This window comes from Aedes albopictus, chromosome 2 (genome assembly GCF_035046485.1).
Source record: "Aedes albopictus strain Foshan chromosome 2, AalbF5, whole genome shotgun sequence".
In the NCBI taxonomy this organism is placed as follows: domain Eukaryota; kingdom Metazoa; phylum Arthropoda; class Insecta; order Diptera; family Culicidae; genus Aedes; species Aedes albopictus.
The window spans coordinates 46009847-46026469 of NC_085137.1; the positions used below are offsets into that span (position 1 = coordinate 46009847).

Genomic DNA, 16623 nt, shown 5'->3' on the forward strand with positions numbered 1-16623 from the left:
GAGTGTGGGTTGTGCACGTTTAGTATGCTGAACAGTCTTGTTAGCGATCACAGTCTTTGACACCTTTTCGTCAATATTCGGCTGCCTTTGTCTCCAACATTCGCAACACAAGCGATCAAACTACTGTACGAAACAAAAATGTCGAATGAATGCGCTTGACCACGATTGCGTCTTCGGGAGATGATTCGGTTTTTGTTATTCCTGTCTTTCCCATAAAGAGAGCTGTTTTGGATAAATGTATGTGTCGTAATCGATTTATCACACACGAATAAACTAATATTATACCAATCTTAATCAAAATTGGCTGAAATCTTGCGAATTAGACAAATGTCATCGTGTCAGACAACGTTGATTTGATCCACTTTTTGTTTATTGATCTTCGTTCTGCCGCTCGTGTTGTGTGTAAAAGGTAGCGGTCGCACTCGAATGAAACAAAGCAAGCTAACACCCGACCGCGGCAATGAAACGAAGGTAGTGAAAAGTGTCGAATTCTTTATTACACCAACGAACAGTGGTGTCATCGTGGTTACTCCAAGTTACTCACTGAGTAACCAGCTCTTGAGATGAAAACAAAATTTTTTTTAGCTCAATGTATGAGCGCTTTCGCAATTATAATAACCTTTTCATTTTTTTTGCGCTTCCATACATTTAAGAAAATAACTTTTCAGTGAACTTTGGAATTGTTTCCGCCCTACTGGATATAATAAAATCGCCTCGGTGATTATGTTTATAGTTTTGCGCTCTTTGGTGCACAAAAAGACGGCATGGAATTTTTTTTCGTATTTTCAGTTTTTTTTTTAATTTTAATTAATATAAATACAATTTTACACTTAGTATTTTCAGCAAAAGGCGCCAAGTATATGAAACTAAGGTGATGAGAGGGGTTTAACCCTCTCTTGGGCACGAGCCTGGCGCCCTCATAAATGTGAGAAAAAATTGCCCTCCAATTGTTTTTCTCAAATATTTGTATAAAAATCTTTATTGCGGTATTGTTATTTTTTTTCTCGTTTATGTGGTTTTAGGTTTTTTCCGCCCTTACCAATATCAGCAGAAATGACTATGAATATTCTAAATTTCTGCGCCTATATACGAGTGAGGAAAGTCTCATTCACGATATTGGAATTTCAGCTCTAAGTCAAACTGAAAGGAAACGAATATAAACGAATATGTAGTGTTTAAATTTTTGTACTTCCATGCATGTTAGAAAATAACTGTGTGAAATTAGGAATAGTTTTCACGCTACTGAATATAAGAAATATTATGGGCCCATATAGCCGAGGCGGTAAACGCACGGGTATTCAGCATGACCATGCTGAGGGTGACGGGTTCGATTCCCGGTCGGTCCAGGATCTTTTCGTAAAGGAAATTTCCTTGACTTCCTTGGGCATAAAGTATCTTCGTGCCTGCCACACGATATACGCATGCAAAATGGTCATTGGCAGAGGAAGCTCTCAGTTAATAACTGTGGAAGTGCTCATAGAACACTAAGCTGAGATGCAGGCTTTGTCCCAATGAGGACGTTACGCCAAGAAGAAGAAGAAGAAGAATATAAGAAAATCGCTTTGCTGATTTTTTTTTCGATATGTTTGCGCCCTTCAGGTTTGTGCACAAAAAAGGCGGCATTTTCGTAGAGATTTTCCTGAAAGTAAAAGGCGGAGGGACACTTACTATATGGAACTTAGCAATGGAAAGGGTTTAACCCCCAAAACTCAAATAGAGGAACTTATTTATTATCGGCAGTTTTGTTATCTTCGTCATGGGCAGTTTTAGAAACATGTTGAACGCAAATGTGGCCTCAAATCATTCCCAACCAAGCAAAATTATTCGATGAAGTCTCAAGCAGGTTGGCGGACATACACACATCATAGCGAGGAGAACAAACCTGCCGATAATATTCAAAGTATATAAGACAAAATATATTTTCAATTCTTCTACAAGCATGCAATTGTATAAAGATTCTCTGTTTTGGTAAAGGGCGAACACGATGAAATTGCCACACAGAAAATATTGTATAACTTTTGATTGCGTTCGCCAAAATAGCTAATTTTTTTACCATGAATAGTTTATTATGTGTAGTTGATACCATAAAATTTTCATTAAAATCGGTTGAGTATTGGCGGAGATATCGTTGAAACAAGGAAATTGCCACTTGAGAATCTTGTGCAAACAAACATTTTGGAAAATATCACTTTTTTGCCGTTTCAACGCTGGCGCCAAAACTACTGACCCGATTTCAATGAAAATTTTATGTAGGTAAAGTATGTATGTAGAAGTAGTTTGTCAAACTTTCATTCAATTTGATCATACCGTTAAAAAGTTATAGCCATATATGTCGCACTATGTCACAATAAGCAGATGTGGTTTTAGGAATAGTGAAATTCAAACTGCTCTTACTTTGAAAGTACTCAACAAAAATGGCTGAAATTTTCACTGTAAACGGTTTAACACAACAATTTTACACTGTCAAAGTTTATAAAAATCGGGACAGTGCAGTGTTACCAGTTCTACAGTCAAAATAGTGCACGCGGAACTAAAAATGGTCAAAAGTACCTAAAATTTACCATGAAGCGATTTGAGCTTTGGATATTTACTAGAAAAAGTACAGAACCGATTTCGATCAAATTTTTACCACTTAATTGATACTATGTTAAGAATATCGAGTGAAATTTTCAAACGTTTTGATGAGGTAACAAAAAAGTTATAGCCTAAGTAATTTTTTGAAATGGGTGCACACATTTTCTAAAATCTCATTTTATAATATCGACAATATATGCGCCAATACTCAACTGATTTTAATGAAAATTTTATGGTATTAGCTACTCATAATATACTATTCATGGTAAAAAAATTAGCTATTTTGACGAACGCAATCAAAAGTTATGCAATATTTTCTGTGTGGCAATTTAATCGTGTTCGCCCTTTATTGTAATTTTTTTACGCTTTTTATAAAAATCTCCAAAGTGATTTTAGATATTTTACGCCCTTACAAATTTCAGTTAAATTGAATTTTGTGAATATTCTAACTTGCGCGACTATGAACTTGTAGAAAAGTTTCATTTATGACATTGGAATGTACTCGTTCGCATCCTAAAAAGAGCTGAATCGCCTATATGGTATTTAAGTTTTTGCGCCCTCATATACATATATAAAAATTACTGTGATATACGCTCTCCCAAATATAAGAAAATCTCGTGGTTTTTCATATTTTTGCACACTCATGCATTTACAAAAATTGCCATTGTGAATAAGCTTTTAGCGGCCCGCCCGAAGGGGATGAAAAGCTGTGGTATAGAATGGGGAATTAGATTTTTTTCTGTCTCTTTTCTAGGAATCACCTCTTCTATCGATATTGTTGCGCTCGCAAAAGAAAAACTTCCTTCTTAATATTTTAACTTTAATTTGCGCTCCAATTCCAAATCAGTATTATGCTTTTGGAAGGGCGGAAAAGCCTTCTATATTATCTTCAGTGATTGTTCACATGATTTTTTTCACGAAATTACTTGTGCCATTTTTTGAAAACATTGCGCTTTCTCAATTTGAAAGAATAATCACCTTTTTCAAGTTAGGAAATTTTTGTTCCACCCTCCTGCTTCTAAATATTAGATACCGTCTGTGATTTTTTTTTTGTGGCCTTCTATATGTAAAAAATTAAGTTGCTTTGTAAGTTTTTCATTTTTTTTTGCGCCCATACACGTGCAAAAAACTGCAATATTGAGACCTCTTCCAGTGATTTCTTAATTAACCTTCACGTACTCGACTCCCGACAACTCATTTTCAAAATGCTGGCATTTCGTCAATTTACATCCGATTTTTTTGAAGTCGCCCTCCATCGATCATAAATGGGTGCAAGTTTATTTACTGAAGTGGCCATGTAATATCCGGTACTATTCTGGAGATATTCCGGATTGTACTGGGGTCGGGGGGTGGGGGACTTGTCTATTTTGCCCGTAGAACCTGTGCTTAATGTTCCGGGGTGGCCAAATTAGTTGATACAGACTTCAGTCTATCGTTTCTGACTCAGTCATCGAAATCATGAAGATTGATATGTCATACGGCATGTTTAGATTGAAAACCATATTTGTCCCCAATGAGGCCCCGCAGAACCTGTCTCGGGATACGAATGGGTCAACTTATTCAAATCTGGTTATCGCAGTTGTGTTTTACTGTTCGCAACAAAAATTTCGCTGAAAATCGATGGTTCAAATACAATAACACACGAAATAATCACTTTTAGCATTTTTGGCCACCCCCATGACCCCAGCACAATCTGGAATATCCCCGGAAAGGTTCCAGATATCGCATGGCCACTCGAGTATAATGAATGAGCACCAATTTATAATCGTTTAAGGGCGACTTCAATAAAATCGGCTGAAAATAGACGAGATGCCAGCATTTTATAAATGAGTTGCCGGGGGTCGGGTACGTGAAGGTTAGGTATCAGTATGTCGGCTCCAGAGGCACGTTCTCCTCCATTTGGGAAATTTGTGCCATAAACGTGAAGGTTAATCCATACACATAAAATAAATATTTCAGAGATTTCTTTAGAAATTTATTCAAGGATTACCCGCCAAGTTTATCAAAGTTATATTCGGAAAATTTCCCCACAGATTTCTTCAATTTCTCATGTCTTCAGAAATTACTTCAACGATTCCTTCAAAAAATCTTCCAGGGAATTTTGGAGAAATTCTGCCATGTCTTCGAAGATTTCAATGAGAAATCTTTCAGTAATTAGTTCTTAGTTTTCTTCAGAATTTTCTCCAAAGTATGCTTGAGAATACTCTAGAAATTAATTCAGGAACTTTTTTATAAAACCTCTCTGAATTTCTGCGGATATTGCTCCATGGATTTCTTTAGAAAATCCTCAAGGAATTCCGTATTTTAGAACATCTTGCATTTATAAAATTCACAAAATCCCTACCTTTTCGTCTTTTCTGTGCACGTGCAGAAATTACTACAGGGGTCTCAAAATCTACTAGGATTATCTAGGATTTTTTTCAGAAACCCTTCCGGCTACTCCACCATCAATAGATTATGGAAGCTTTCTTGGGATTCGTTTAAGATATATATCGGAAGTCTCTCCAGTTTTCCAAAAAGATTTACTTCCAAACAATTTTATTTAAAAAATCTTTTGTTGGTTTCTCCACTTCTCCACGGATTTATTGAAGATAAATATTCAAAAATATTTCCTAGGAGTTCCTACGGAAATTTCTTTAAAAAAATCCCAAATGTTTTTCCTAGGATTTTTTGCAGACGCTTATCTATGCGTTTCTATGGCTATTCAGGTTTTTTTTTCAGAAATTCGACCACATACTTCTCAAAGAAAAGTATCAGAAAATCCTCGTAGAATTTTATTAAAGGATTTCTACAGGAGTTTTCCTGTCTATTCCTCAATATTCGTCCAGAAATTCCAGCGAGTATCTACCGAGAAGTTTCTCCAGGAAGTTCTTATAACATTTCTCCAAGGATTTCTTTAAGAACTTTCCTCAGCTCCATTCGGATATTCATTCAAAGTACTTCCTTTAACTTCTACAGGGGTTTTACTGATGATTTTTTCACTTACGAAAATCCTAACACCTGAATGTTAAGGTTCGCTGAACTGTACTCATACGTTTATAGAATGAAAGATTCAAGCCTGTTCAAGCTAACAGTTTTGAGAAGAATCCGCCTTTCGATCACGGAACTCCGAAAGGGTTTCTTTCAGAAATCCATGTGGAGATTTCATCAAGTGATTTCCTAAAGTTCTTTCAAGTAGTTTTGTTTTCAGAAATTCTTCTACAAATTTCTGCTAAGATTGTTTCGAAAATTCTTCCCAGGATTCCTCGAAGAGTTGTTTGAAAAATTCAGTGATTTCTGCAGAAAACCATACAAGGAATTTTTAGAAATTTAAATGTCTGTTCAGATATTCATCCAGCGTTTTTTTCTTACAGAAATTGCAGAAAAAATACTGAAGAACTATTTAGGTAATCGCTGAAGGAATTTCCAGGAAAGATTGTTTTGAAATTCGTAAAAAAATCTTGGAGATACCTTTGTTATTGAAAAAAAAATTAGAAAGAATCTAAAAAATGCAAACTAAATGCAAACCGTATTACGATTAGCAATAAAACTGGTTTAAAACTGTGTTGAAAAATGTTTCACCATCAAAGATGTGAAAATATGCATGTTTTTTTTTGTTTTTCAGCAAAAAGTTGAACAGCTCATCATTATTATTATTTTTTTCAATCCTGATCAAAACCAAAGGTGCAGCGAAGTTTCTTCATAGAAAGTTTAGATGGAAATATCATTCGGAAGTAGAAAGCGATAATTTCAAAGTAACATTAATATTCAATTCTATCGTGAATATTGGGATAAAATTAATGCGTTACGGAAATGGTGAATCATCTTGAAATAATTATGTTTCGTTCATGTTCACTGATTCTTTGACATGGCACCATTTATAGTTGGGGAAAATCGAATCTAATCGAGTGGAACGCCATCTGTTGAGAGTTCTGGAAGTGTTATTGGTAGTTTAAAACAGAAATAAAATCATATTGAAGAGTGTTGTTTGCTCTTGAATTAAGGGTTAATGGATAGTTTTAAGAATGCTATAAAACCTTTCATCAATGAAAAAAATCAATTATAAAAGTAGTCATAAAATTATGAGTTTTAGATATTTCTGCAATTACCCAATAATAATAAAATTAAAAAAGACCTATGGAATTGTCCTCTGCAGGTATTCATTCGAAATTTCTTGAAAACATCCATAAAAATGCTAAGAAATGTTGAATATACCTGTACATTGGAGTAATTCAGGTCATAATTTCTGAAAAAAAAATTGAAATAAAATCATAATTTCTTAAATAAATCCCTAGAGAAATTTCCGAAAGAATATCCAAATCTTTGTGAAAACAAAATCTTCCTGAATTGCATCTTTCAAAGAAACGTTTGGAATAATTCCTAGTAGAATTTATTGAGAAATGTCTGCAAGAATTTTCGGAGAAATCCCCGGAAGAAATTCTGGCAATATTTCTGAAGTCCTTCAGAAATGTTTGAAGAAATGAAAGAGTTCAATTATGTACTTATGTTGTAATCCTTGGATGAATTTCCTAAATATTGAATCCCTTAAGGAATCTCAGGCGGAGAGATTTTTTTTAAAGAAAAGCATGTACAGGGATCCAAATGCAGGATAATTAGAGGAATCTTGTTATTCTTGTTGTTCTTGTTATAATCATTCTCAGAAATCCTACGGCGATCTTCTTTCTGTAAACATTCCGGAAATTATTTTAAAAATACCAAAAAAAAAATCCGTAAAGGAATTTAACACCCCATAGGGAATCTGCAGAGTTTTCTAGAATATTCAAGAAGAATTCTTCTAAAACTCATAAAAGAATTTCAGGAAAGAATTTCCCTTCCTCGATAATTACAGATACAAATTGTATAGTGGGAAAATAATACATGGACGGGTTTTCCCAGTATGGGGGCGTACCAGTATAGCGGGCGCTGAATTTTAGAAACCTTGAGTAACCAGCTCTAATTTTACCATGACAGCACTGCCAACTAGGGGCGGGACAGCTCTAATATTGATTAGCGGTATTAGGCAGTATTAACAATATTAATCCCAGTGTAAATCCATTTTTGAACGAAGCAAGCCATGAACTAGGTTGGTTTAAACTGTCAATAAGAAATGCGTGCTTCCATCGCAGTTGTATAAATGAATATAATTATAAAAGTAAATACAAATAAGCTGCATATCTATGCTTTTTCATCTACGTCTCAAATGTTAATGTATATAAGTACACAGATCATTTCAAGGGATATAATGCCGTGAGTCTTCCTGTGGATACATTTTAGACAACCAATAACCAACTAGCCAACTCCAGCAATCTGAAACCAGCAGTGGCATCCAAGCTCGAGAGGGCATTGGAGTACAATTTCTCATCAGTAGAAATGTTCCCCAACATGTAATTGTCAATTCCTTCCAATTCATCAGCTCACACGATCTTCTTAGGGGAACGTTTTGCGTAAGCTTGATCAATAATGGCAGTTTAAACCGTGGTCAGCTATTTAATTCAGTTTTTATTACATGTCAAAATAATTACATTTGATAACAAAAGTTTTCCACGAGCACTAGGTTCTAGGCATAACCTAGGACCTGAACTAAAGGCGCCTTCATTGCATCCGATAGAGTCACCTTTTACATTTCTTCACGGTCAGCGATACGGTCTCTCGGAAGTCGTCTCCTCTATTGTGTATTTGAAGTTCAGGTTTTTTCGCAGCTAAAATATTCAACATAAATAAGAATCTAAATTGAACAAATTGAAGAAAAGTCACACACAAACCGGTATTACCACTTCTCGTTTTCATGACAGTTGGTTGTTGCATGTAAAGTCATGACATACTACACAATAAATGCTTTGGTGAACGGAAAGATTAGGAAACTAATATTTATTAAACAGTATTAGCGTCGGTATTAGGAGCAGTCCCGCCCCTAGACTGCCAACGAACCTAACCTCAAAATGACTGACAATTCTGAGGTCATTTTGACAGATTTAACATGAGCATGAAAAGGATGGCAACATGATCGATAAAGAAGAATATATGATCCGTCTTTTTCGTGCATGTGTGTGGTCTGTCAAAATGACCTGAGAATTGTCCAAAATATTCATGGCTAGCTTTGTTGGTGTAATGAAGAATGTTTACAAGCCTGATGCTGAAGTTGAAGAATCGACCCTTGATCCTCAACCTGCACATGCTATCGTCGATCGGCCACCAACCGATCACACACATCTGCATGTCACCCTTCACGATGAAAGCTGTTCCCAGCTCGCGTGCGTTGCCGGAGCTCTGGTAGATGGTATGATTACCTCTAAACGTCCTTTTTGTTCGCTGGAGTATAACTCTGTTGCTGATTTTCCGTTACAATGTTTTTTTTACGGCTGGCTCGTAGGGCCTGACACCAACTCCCTACTTTCCGGAGTACCATAGAGCACAGTTGAGCTTAGAGTCCTTCCCTGGCACTCGGACGTTGATCAGCTGCCCCTAACATGGAGATCAGACGCTGTTGTGAGCTGCTCTTCCTGGAGAACAGACGCTCAGGTTTGCCGAAGCAAACCCCCCCCCCCTTCCCTGTCAGCCTACGTCCAAAGTTCCCACCGGGGTTGGTTACCCGATCTTCCCTAAGGTTGCTCATAGTTTCCGGCCGGTACCACGAGGTGGAAGGGATAGGAGTTGCTGGGCAGAGGCTAGTGAATCACAATGGGATCTAAATTGCGTAGCATTTCCAGCCTTTACCGTGCCCAATGGAATTGTTATTATTATTTTCAAATATGAATAAAGTTTTTACAGGAGACCACAAACTCAATCGAATTCAGAGTCCTAAAATGAGCATCCAATATGGAAGCCCAAAATTCAATATGACAGTTTTTTAGGGAGTTTTCAGTTCTAAAATTATGTAATATGGGTAATTGGTATGGTGAACATGACCGGAATCCAAAAAATGAGTACTGTGTGATGGCTTAGTGACATCCAGCGACATGACGAGGTTGTCATTGTGACATTATCAAAAATATGATAATGTATTATTTTTTTCCAACAAATTTGTTTACTCAAGTTAAGTTTAACTGATTTAATACATCACAAACCAATAATACAGCAAAAGTGTGGGTCCCGAGATGAACTAGCCCAGGGCTGAAAATCTCGTTAATACAGATAAAAAAAAGCAAAAGTAATACAAAACTCAATTATTATCAGGAATAATCAAAAGTTTCAATCAAAAGTTTTGTGATGGCTATGATAGCAGTTCTGGTACTACAACCCTGTCTAAAACAGTATTGCAAAGTTATAAATAACATGAAAAATGGCAATAAGCGATTTACTAACATTTTTTTCAAAATTTTTATTTAAGACCCGTTCCCGTAGCAATTGGCCGATAGTTGTCAGGTAAATGAGGATCACCTGATATGAATACAGGAATCAATCTAAAAACTTTCAAGAAATCTGGATATTGACCCGTTTCGATCATGATATTGAAGCATTGACACAAAGTTTTAGATAAAGTTGCACAAATATCTTTTGGCAAGCTAACAGGAAAGTTATCACAGCCTGTAGCCTTTTCAGAATCTAACTCTTTTATCAATAGTATGATTTCTTCTTCCAAACAGGGTCGAAGAAACATTGATTCCTGTATGCAATCCATGACAGAATACAGACTGCGTCTACTACTTAATGGAATTCCATCAGATTTTTACCAATACATATGTATATGAGAAAAAATTGTTGAAAATATCACAATTTTGCCGATCGTTTCCAGATTCCACAATAACAGTTAAATGTATTTCCCCTTTTTTAATCCTTCCAAATATGGTATTTATATGCTTCCATAACTATGAATGTGTTGTATTAATCAACATATTTCCGTAGTATTTCCGCTTGCAAGACTTTTTCAGTTTATCGACTTTTTTAGAAACATGATCTAACAATACTTTTGCTTGTGCATCCAATTTCGCCGAGACAGTGCACTGCAGTGATTAACATTTTAAACCTCTCCAATACTATTAACATAAATTTGAAATTCACGGTTTAACTTATAGTTATCAATATTTTTTTTTTCGTCAGTGTGATTTTATCAGCTGGCGTAGATACACTGAAACTGGTAACGATTGCAAATGATCGCTGATGTCGTATAGTTTATGAACCGATGTGTATATTCCGCTTGGCATATAACACGACCCAATATATTTGAACTAGAAGGTATTGTAACATATAAGCCAAAAGGTTATAGAAGATTCCTGTATCTCACAACCACATTGTTGTTAACAAGGTTGACGGGTACATTCATATCACTAACAATGAAACAAGAACGGTTAACATACGAATTTTGCAGCCACATTTCCGTTTTGTCGTGGAAACAGTTAAAGTCATAGCACGGTGGATGATACACACTATGGACATCATAGTATGAACCACTGTTTTTTTTTTTATTTCAATATGCACATATGAGATGTAATCCATCAAGAACTATTTCCATAGTTTCGGGAATCGATTTCGGTTAGGACCTCCGATGGTATTTGAATAAAATGATTTTTACAGAAGGCCATAAATTCAGACACATTGTTAGGCTGCCCACAGATCACTACCCAAGTAACAAAATCAATTTCATAAGGCGCTGTCCATAAACTACGTAGACTTTTTTCGTCCATCTCAGACAACCCCACTCCTCTTCCCCCCCTCGTAGACTTTTGTTCATACACAACTTTCGAAATTTGTATGGAGCGTAGACTTTGGCCCCCTTCTGTCCCCCCTCAGAGTCCACGTAGTTTATGGACAGGCGCTAATGCTTTAAGTCTTGAACCTATTCTTTAAAACTAAAAACAAATTGCTCTGCATAACGACGCCAACTCAACTTATGACTGAATGTTGGTTTTTGATCAAAAAAATGTAATTTGCCATGGTACTTCCGACGCACAGTGGAAAAAAACAGTGCAAGCCGACACTACAATTTGTATCTTACGAACGCATCCAGTTTTTTTTTTAATGAAAAAGCGGTTTAGGACGAGCTTGGTGGTCTAGTGGCTACCGCTTCTGATTCATATGCAGAAGGTCCTGGGTTCAATCCCTGGCTCGTCCCTTTCCTCTTACTTTGTATCTATTTATCTACTTTCTCTCTCACTCTCTGTCTCCTACATATACATCTCATGTATTCTTTATTACACCAACGAACCTAACCTCAAAATGACTGACAATTCTCAGGTCATTTTGATAGATGTAACATGAGCATGAAAAGGACGGCAACAAGATCGATAAAGTAGAATCTACGATCCGCCTTTTTCATGCATGTGTGGGGTCTGTCAAAATGACCTGAGAAGTGTCAAGCATTTCCATGGCTAGCTTTGTTGGTGTAATGAAGAATATTCGTTTGTTCGTAGCAGTGTCTTAATTTGTCAAATAACAGTCATCCTCTCCGACGCCTAGTAACTCCTGCTTCGTAGATTTGTTTTGCCTTTCTCGTACACTAAGTGTACTGGAAAGGCTATATGTTCACTCCAAAAATGACTTTTTGATAGAAGGCCCGGAGTGTCCACTCACATATACCAATCAACTCAGCTCGACGAATTGAGGTGATGTCTGTGTGTATGTATGTGTGTGTGTATGTGTGTGTGTATGTGTACAAAAAAACTCACATCACTTTTTGGCAGTAAACCTCAACCGATTTTAATGACCAACGGGTCATTCGACGCGGAATCTGGTCCCATTGTTTCCTATTGAAAATGGTTCGGATCGGTCCAGCCGTTCCGGAGTTATGGCCATTTAGGTGTTCCGGATCAGTACCCTTGGAAGGGGCCATACATAAAAATGTAACAAACACATACATGCGACACATCAAACTGTGGCATTTTGGATAACCTGATGAACGTTTAGCAGGAAAACAGTCTCAGACCATATCTGAACCGGTAGTGTTCCGGAACCGGTTCCGGATGTCCCGCCGGAAGTGGCCAAATATAAAAGTGAACTAAAGCCATGCATGTGACACATCAAATTGCGGCAATTTCGATAACCTGATGAACAGTTAGCAAGAAAACAGTCTCAGACCATATCTGAACCGGTTGTGTTCCGGAACCGGTTCCGGATGTCCCGCCGGAAGTGGCCAAATATAAAAGTGAACCAAATCCATGCATGCGACATATCAAAGCGCGACTTTTTTATAACCCAATGACAGGTTGGCATTAAAAAAGACTCAGACCATATCTGAACCGGTAGAGTTTCGGAACCGGTTCCGGATGACCCGCTGGGAGTGGTCAAATAAAAAAGTGATCCAAACCCATGCATGCGACATATCAAACTGCGGCAATTTCGATAACCTGATGAACAGTTAGCAAGAAAACAGTCCCAGACCATATCTGAACCGGTTTTGTTCCGGAACCGGCTCCGGGTGTCTTGCCGAAAGTGGCCAAATATTAAAGTGAACCAAATCCACGCATGTGACATATCAAAGCGCGGCTTTTGTGATAATGAAAGGTTGGCATAAAATAGACTCGGACCATATCTGAGCCAGTGGTGTTGCGGAACCGGTTCCGGGAGTTCCGCCGGAAGTGGCCGTATATAAAATTTGACATAGTTTTTACATGCGGCACATCAAATCACAGATTTTCCGACAATTTGATGACCTTTTATGCTAAGACCACATTATGGACTGTCAGTAGCTCCGGAACTAGTTCCGGGTTTCCCTCCGAAAGCGGCTGAATATAAAATTGTACCAAACCCATGCATGCGACATAGCAAAGCGCGGCTTTCTTGATAACCTAACAAACGTTTGCAAGCAAATAGGCTCAGATAATTTAAGAGATTATCAGTAGTGTTCCGCAACCGGTTCCGAGCCGAAAGTGAAAGCAAACCCGTGCATGCGATTGAGGTATCACGGCTATTTAGGTAACATGATGAACAGTTGCAAAAAAATAGACGCAAGCCATATCAGTGTGTTACGGAACCGATTCCGGTTGTCCCGCCAGAAATGGTCAAATGTAAAAGAGAACCAATATATGTAACATATCAATGACTTATTCAGTAACATGATAAACGATAGCCAACAAATAATCTCAGACCATATTTGGGAGAACCGGTAGTGTTCCAGAACTAGGGACGAGACGAGTAGCCCACCGGAAGTGGTAAAATATAGAAGGGAACTGAACCATAGCGGCGTTTTTTTTTATAATCTGATGTAAGGCCAACAAGAAAATAGTCTCAGGCCACATCTAGAACTTGTAATAATATTTCGGAATCAGTTGCGGGTGTTCCTTCGGAAGTGATTTAATAGAAGTCTCCAGTTAGCCTAGTGGTTAAGGCTTTGACTCCCTGAGCATAGTGTATCATTGTACTTGCCTCACAATATACAAGTTCATGCAATGGCAGGCAAAGAAAGCCCTACAATTAATAACTGTGGAAAAGCGCTCAAAGAACACTAAGTTGAAGCGAGGCAAGCCAAGCCCCAGTGGGGACGTCGAGCAATAAAGAAGAAGAGGAAACCAAAATCATGCATGCGATACATAAAATCGTGGTTTTTCAAAAAAATTGTTGAACTGTTGCAAGAAAATAGCATCAGATCACATTAATTTTCAGCTTTTTAGTTAACTCGATGAACAGTTAACAAGAACGTAATCTCAGACCACATTTGAGACAACCAGAATTGGTTCCAGGTGTCCCACCGGAAGTGGTCAAACGTAAAATTTAACAAAACCCATGCAAGCTGCACATCAAATAGCGGAATTATAAAAGTGAAGAAAATAAATGTCAAAGCGATAAATCAAATCGTGGCTTTTTTGATAGCCTGTAAACGTCGGGTAAGATTATAAGTGAAGAAATGGTCAAAGTCTTTAATATGCAAGAGAACAAAATCGTGACCAAAGTGATATCTTCAAATCACACCATTTCAGATTCCAGCGGTGTAAATGCATAGTAGGATGGATCAACGTTTTATGGAAAAATTAAAATCTAATCGCATCAACACCTTATCAATTTTCAATCTTCAATCTACTTTTGCTTCTAAAACTACTGCTCACAATTTGGGTGCGGCTGGTTGAGCCCTCGCTCTTCTCATTGCGATTGAAATTTGAATGGAAATTTTTACATTTTCTGCATTTTTCTCGTAAGAAGATCACATTTTACATGCATCGTGTTACATTTGGTAATAAAATATAGCCTAAAGTGTACTGAAATAAACAATGGCGAAGATCACAAAGTGATCTACGATTGTAAATAGAGTTGACCTTCTTCATGCATTAGCTGACGCTCACCCCGCTGCCGTAGTGCATGGAATGGAGTCATAATGACCCCAATCAGAGATGCCAGATTATTTTTATCAAAAATCTGTATCATTACATATTTTTCTGTATCGCCATATTTGAGGGTATAGCAGACACCGAGAGTCCTAGATTTCAATAGGAACTAACAAAAATGTACTACTTTCTGACAGTTTAAAACTTTTGCAGGTATTTATTTTTCTAAAACATTTGTGAAAACATACAAATTTTCATAAAATCTTTAAAATTTAAGCAACAATTTATAAAGTTTTCAACAAATTTATTGCAAAAAGCTTCAAATTTCATGCTTTCTGGAGAAATCTGTATAACATTTCAAAATTCTGTATTTTTCTGTACTCTATATCTTGTCTCTATAGAAGGTCAAAAATCTGTATGATACAGAAAAATCTGTATATCTGGCATCTCTGACCCCAATATACGACCAGGGTTAAGGTGGTCAAGCAGTCAACTGAGATGTCTGATATTTTTCAGCTCTGCTTTGATCTTGAACATTACATCGGAATATGTACCATGAATAAGTTTCCAAAATCGATCATGGATTTGTTAAAATTGTTGTTTTTCTATATAAAGTATTATCAGGATTCAGGAACATTTTGGCTAACGTCGACAGAAAGTTCATGAGTACATATTCGACGAGAAAGGCACTATCACCACTAGGTGGATAAATCTGGGTTTTTGTTTTGATTATCGTCTCGATAACCCGTGTGCCACTCTCTGAAGTTCAAGCGATGAAAAATTCATTGTCTCGCTGTTTGCTGAATTTCAACCACCCACTGATATTCAAAGTCAGCATATTCATCTTCAATTGATTTTTTTGGTTTAAGCACGATTTAAAAGCAAAAACTGCTGCTGGTGGATACCATTCACCTAAAGCAAGCATGATTAATATAATTAGGGCAACATATCGACATGTGCGTGCCTTAAATAGCCTAAAACCACAAAAATTTATTTCCAAATTAAAAATTTCATATTCACATTCACCGAGCTCGGACTGAAGATCAAAACAGAACATCAGCTACAGTCGCTCTTCTTGTCTTGCTTTCTCTTTGTCATGTTCATTCTCAGCGTCATGTTGGTGGGAGACTGCATTCGTTTATTTGTGTTCATTTTCGCACTGATTGAACATCATTGGGCTGATTTTTTAGGCACTGGTTCGTAGCGATCGCTAGAACCAGAAACGAATTGAAAAAAAAGCCGTTTCCCTTCCTTCCAACTTTCATCACAGCACAGTGTCAATCTATCATATAATGCCTAGAAGTTATGCAAGCAAGCGGACTGTGCCGCTTCACAGTTATCTTCACATAATCTATCGCTTTACGCCTGGCACCCTTGCACCAATGCATGATCCATGTGCCAAAAGTAAACATTTTCCACCAACACACCAACATCCGCATGACCTTGTGCAGGCGCAGAGGATTCAACGGCCTGATGTGGGCAAGCGATTGCAATAATCACTTCCCTCCCCTTCCCCATTAACCTGCAACCTGACACAGCAGGCGCCATTGTCGCCTAAAAATAGAAGACCACCAACGCTCAGACACTGAAGATGCCTGTTAGTCCCAAGCAGCTATCTCATTGGTTCCTTGTGTGAGTGTTGATATGTTGATCTGGCGATACTGGAGTTGCAACTGCGGGCGGTTAATCAAGCTCAATCAAGCTCAAGCTGAAAAAACGGTTTTAGGCGTAAAATTGTCTGGAGAATCGAATGAAAATGGTTGAACAGACCGTTAAATAAGGGCTCATTTTGCCCTAATCGTTAAAATAAGGGCTCATTTTGCCCTAATTCCCTAGTTTTTATTGACATTTATATGAAACTAGAGAATCGATTGGAAGT

At 37.3% G+C, this 16623-nt stretch overlaps 1 protein-coding gene across 6 annotated transcripts in view; it reads right to left on the reverse strand.

Moving 5' to 3' along the window:
* The window catches only part of LOC115265509 (putative odorant-binding protein A10), a 185377-nt gene that overhangs the window by 11345 nt on the left and 157409 nt on the right, over positions 1-16623 (reverse strand). The gene's annotated exons all lie outside the window — the stretch shown is intronic.